Source organism: Bombina bombina, chromosome 5 (genome assembly GCF_027579735.1).
Source record: "Bombina bombina isolate aBomBom1 chromosome 5, aBomBom1.pri, whole genome shotgun sequence".
Lineage (NCBI taxonomy): Eukaryota > Metazoa > Chordata > Amphibia > Anura > Bombinatoridae > Bombina > Bombina bombina.
The window spans coordinates 301487268-301493267 of record NC_069503.1 but is presented as its reverse complement, the minus strand read 5'-3'; positions in this window follow the sequence as shown (position 1 = coordinate 301493267).

Here is a 6000-nt window from a genome sequence, read left to right as displayed (position 1 = left end):
AACTGAATGGAGTTTGTGTCTGTCTAAATGCAGATATATTTAAATCTATTATATCTATTAAACAGCGAACATTAGCACACCCTAATACACAGACAGCCTTGTGAATTACGACTATATAACAGTGTATCCGAGAAACTACATTATTATTAAATATTCAGACTGGAATACGTATGTGTGTGGGAACAGAGACACAGTTTACCTCTCAAACCACAGAGCAAATTAATATTGTACTTAATAACTGCCCTCTGATAATCTGTAGATGGTTAAAGCTGGTAACACATCTAATTTAAAGAAAAACCACTTTGCTGAATTTGAGGTTCACAAAAGTATTTTACACACAGAAAGTAGCGGATGTCGGCATACTCCAATGCACAAATATTTTGGTGAATTACTTACACATTATAGAGCATAAGAGAAATATTTAGACTGTGATATGCGTGTGTGTGTCTAGAAACTTAGCCAACCTCTTACATAACCGAGTAAGCAAACCAATACCATACTCAGAATCTGTTATGAGAACATGGGCAAGTTTTAGTTCTTTACTAAACTTATTCAGTCAGAACGCATTTGCAGCACAAGTGCATAAGTGAGATAGGTTGATAACTCAGCCATCAATTCAATAATATAACTTTTAGGTATTGTGGAAGACAAATGTGGCAATACCAGCAAATGTTACTATAAGAATATTTGAACTTAAGTTTTTTACAAACATACTAACTACCTTCTCATCACTAGAGACCTTGAATCACAGATACTCTATACATTATACTTGCATATAATCTATACTCATTCCAAGTGTAAAAACATATATGTTTATTTAACCGAATATAAGCAAGTAAATCAATTGCAATATAAATTGCACATATGAGTGTCTGTTGAATTAATTCATAGTATCACGTGACACCGGCACGTTAAGCCAAGCTGACTACAATCGGTACTCAAGTGTGTTTTTAAGTTTTTTCCTATTTTATTTATAGACCCCAATAAAAGTTAAATTTTAATTATAGCTTAATGTGTGTCTCCTCAAATCTTGGATGTCATTTTTGATTTCCTCACATCAATCTTACCTTTTAAGTGACCTGGGAGTGCTTTCAAGTGTATTCTTTCTCTCTTTGTTCCAGTAATTAACAGTATACACATAGCACCAAACTTAGCCATTTAGTTGGCTGATAATACATAAGGCCTTAACAAATTGGCCAGACATTAAATAAATCAGGTCCTATCTATATCTGTAGTGCCATTGGTAACTTTTTTCAAAGACGGCAGAAATATACGCGCGTAACTTCTAGGTTACGCCGTATATAGGATACCAAACCCGCGCAAATATTGGCGTCGCCGGCTTTTGCGGGCGACGATTTTTATCGGATGGACCCCCACGTATACACTATTAGCACTCCAGAGTCCTAAAGGGTGGGTAACCCACAGGTAATAATGAAAATCACAAAGATACTGTGTCAATACAATGACAGAAAATGGGTCAAATAGATGAGAGAAACTGAATTAAAATGTAACTTTTATTAATACATAAGGTTAAACAATTCTCACACAAACACAACACACAATTAAAACTATGAATAGGGGGGATTGGTTCAGCGTGCCGTATAAATAATGGGTGCTAACACTATAGCATAATAACTCTCGTAGTCATATAATGTATGGTAGTTAATAGCTGGCCAATGGGTAATGGCCAGAATATACTATTTATATCTCCAAAATTATATATAGACTACTTAGTGATAGTTACTCCTAAATTGGTAATGTGGCATTAGTTAGTGGTAGATAAATGAGATGTGTTGCCAAAAAACTAAGCTGGTAAGGCACTATATAATGTCAGAGACAAACAGTAGCTGAATATGAACCGCTCTCTAAGTGATCTTACATGGAGAGCAGCATATCCAGTGACTACAGATAAAATGGACTGACTAGTCTTTAAGTTTGTTTAGATATAATAGAAAGTCAGAGAGACATATATTTGTCTAAGTCTAAATCCAAACTAAAATAAATAGTAAGTCAATTGTAACACTAAGCTAATAGACCACCATTAACACAACGATTATAGTATATACTGGTTATCAGTTATTATTGTGTTTATGGTTGGCGATATGGAGCGCATAAACAGTTAAATACAATCCGTATTACTTTTGGTTTGTTGAAGTGTATTAGTACTGCAGCAATAAGGAATACATGCCGTGTGTACCAATTTAAATTACAATAAAAGTTGTGGTTACGATATTCCCACTAGGTGATTTGCTTACAACGCCGTTAGTTTAGGATTAAGTTAGATTGGTGTTCACTGGTATGCTTAATGTCACTTATGTTTGTACTGTGGCATTATACTTGTTATACATTCGTTGAAAAAAGTTCTCTGATCACAAATCTTAGTGGGAGGTAGCTCCACTTAATTAGGATAACAGGTAAATAAATAAATGTTTGATTTTAAGCACCTAAGTATAGTTTGCTAATAGACCAACATTATATGCACATACATGTGAGGAAAGTACTCAGTACACAGTTGGTTTAACCATTTAAGAGCACATAAGAGGTTAAATATATGTAATAATGGTTATATCGCACTATATATAGGTGGGTTAATCTAATGGAACTTATCAGTGTTAATTTCGTCGACTAAAACTAGACTAAAATGACTATAAAACTAAAGAGATTCTGATGACTAAAATACGACTAAAACTAAAATGACATTTTAGTCAAAAGACTATCAGGCCCATTTATCAAGCTCCGTATGGAGCTTGAAGGGCCGTGTTTCTGGCGAGTCTTCAGACTCGCCAGAAACACAAGTTATGAAGCAGCGGTCTAAAGACCGCTGCTTCATAACCCTGTCCGCCTGCTCTGAGCAGGCGGACAGGAACCGCCGGAAATCAACCCGATCGAATACGATCGGGTTGATTGACAGCTCCCTGCTGGCGGCCGATTGGCCGCGAGTCAGCAGGGGGCGGCGTTGCACCAGCAGCTCTTGTGAGCTGCTGGTGCAATGTTAAATGTGGAGAGCGTATTGCTCTCCGCATTTAGCGAGGTCTTGCGGACCTGATCCGCAGTGTCGGATCAGGTCCGCAAGCCCTTTGATAAATGGGCCCCTATGACTAAAACTAAATCAAAATGACATTTTAGTCAAAAGACTATGACTAAAACTAAATCAAAATGACATTTTAGTCAAAAGACTATGACTAAAACTAAATCAAAATTTGCTGACAAAAAACATTTTATGCAAGGTGTTTTAATCAATCCATATCCAAGTACTGCTCTTTTGTAAAATTTACGAAACTTAATTTTATTAAATTTTAAGATAAAGACGTTATATACCACAACAGTTAAATCTGTTAAATCTGTATTGCATGTTCAAACCTTAATACCATAAATAAAAACAGGTTAATAAACCTTTACTACTCCAGGAGTATATAATGAGTTTGGAAGTTCTAGAGCAGTGCTAATATCGTTGCCGAAAATGTTTCGAATCTGTGAACAAACAATTGATTCTTCCTATAGAAATATGCATAACCCACGAGTATGGGTATAAATTATGCTGTGCCTGTGCTAGCTGCAGAAACTTTTTGTTGTGTTGAGTTACTTGATATTTGTTTTAATTATTAACAGAGAACTGTTAAAGTTTTTATATTGGGTAATATGTTCAATACAGCCAATACAGTTAGGTTTTTTTATATTTTATAGTTGCACTTCTGTTTGTTTATGAAACTTGGTTTTATTTAATTTTAAGTTTAATAAACATGTTACATATCACAACGGCTAAATCTGTGTCTTTATTGCATGTTTAAACCTTAATACCATAAATATTAACAGGTGTTATGTTTTCTCCTGGAGTATATAATCAGTTTGCAAATGATAGAGAAATGCTTAAATAATGTATTACACTTTAACTAAACCCCTTAGATTTTAGTCGACTAAAATCCACTGGAGATTCAATCGACTAAAACTAGACTAAAACTAAAACAATTCAGATGACTAAAATACGACTAAAACTAAAATGGCATTTTAGTCAAAAGACTAAATCTAAGACTAAATTGAAATTTGCCGTCAAAATTAACACTGGAACTTATGTTATTTAGCACATAGTAATAACAGCCCACCATAAGTATCGATTACATTTTGCTAAAAATCCTCAGTTTAAATAACAAGTCAGTTGCAGACCTGATGTTAAGAGATATTGTTGCAATTAGCTTGTTCAAAAGGTTGCAATTTAATATCAACGTAGGTGTCTGAGTAAATAGCTGCATTATGACACTCAATGGTTTGGGTTTTAATATTTAGATGTTAAGTCCCATTAAAATACCTCTAAGTTATTACCAGCTATCTCATGTGAATAACCAAGTAGTCAATCAGAGAACATAATAATGAATGTCATAGAATTTAAATCAAATAGCAGAATGCCGACCGGGTCTGTTCACAGTGTATTATTGCAGGCTAACGCCTTATTGACAACAGCATTCAGACTCAGTATAGTTTCAAGCTGAATGCTTAATTAACGGTAACAGTCAGACCGCGTCTGTTAGCAGCATGCTGCATAAAGCTAGTGCCTATTTGTCTCCATAAAGTGAGTTACTAGAACCACTAAACAAACAACAAATTCTATAGAGTATTACATCAAGGGTCACGCTGATCGTTCCCTTCTAAACGCTTCCTAAAACACAGGGAGCTCACTGGACTCCTCACCATTGCCCTAACATGTTTCGCCGCTTATCGGCTTTGTTACCATTATTACATATATTTAACCTCTTATGTGCTCTTAAATGCTTAAACCAACTGTGTACTGAGTACTTTCCTCACATGTATGTGCATATAATGTTGGTCTATTAGCAAACTATACTTAGGTGCTTAAAATCAAACATTTATTTATTTACCTGTTATCCTAATTAAGTGGAGCTACCTCCCACTAAGATTTGTGATCAGAGAACTTTTTTCAACGAATGTATAACAAGTATAATGCCACAGTACAAACATAAGTGACATTAAGCATACCAGTGAACACCAATCTAACTTAATCCTAAACTAACGGCGTTGTAAGCAAATCACCTAGTGGGAATATCGTAACCACAACTTTTATTGTAATTTAAATTGGTACACACGGCATGTATTCCTTATAAGGTGAGGAGGCTGCATTCCCTCGTCCAATACATGTATAACACCCAACAACCATAACCCCCGATCCCCATTTCTCTTATCTAATTCTTATCTAAAATAAAAACACAGACACAGTAGTTATGGCGAAATGTGGAAAGGTCACGATTTTATTACTTAATTGAATTTTGCTACCTTTAAACCATATCTTGCAAAATTCAGCCATAAATCAAACTCAGAATAAACACCAAATAATGCCCTTGCATTAAAAACCAGAATTTTGGGAACCACGCCTAGGGGGGTGTAACAACTACCCCCCCCCTGGCAGGGCAGTTTGGAGAAGGGAGAACCCACGGCATAGTCCCCCCCCTAGATAGACCACCGGATCACCCCTCAGGGCTGGGTATGCCGCGGGATCCTCCCACCTCCCCTTCTGCCCCGCCCACGTGTCGTGCACAAACTTCACCGCTTGCTGCGATTGTATGCTCAATACTATGTTAAAAAACAGCTGCCGTTTTCTATCCTCCAGTCAGCGTAGACCGCCAGGTCACCTGCTGCCCTTCGGTTGCGCTGTGTTCTTCCCCTTATTGAGGAGCACGGGCGGTCTTACTGCGACTCAACCAATTAGTCAACGTCCTGCCCTTAGCCGTGCAAGTACTGCCTTCTCACGTGACCTCTCCGGTTATTGCATCGTGCTCTGCTGCGTCTAGGGTGGGAGGGTGGGAAACAAAGAAAAAAGGTTAGTGACTCCTTCCAGCCATCCACTTCCTTATAACACCTTTACCTCCAGCTCCACCCCTGTCTCTGCTCCTGACCAATGCCTGCTCTCCTTATCTCTGTCTCATCCCCCACACCTGGCACACCTAGATTGCCCTTTGTTCTCTCCCAGCAGCCCCTCCCTTATGACGTTCC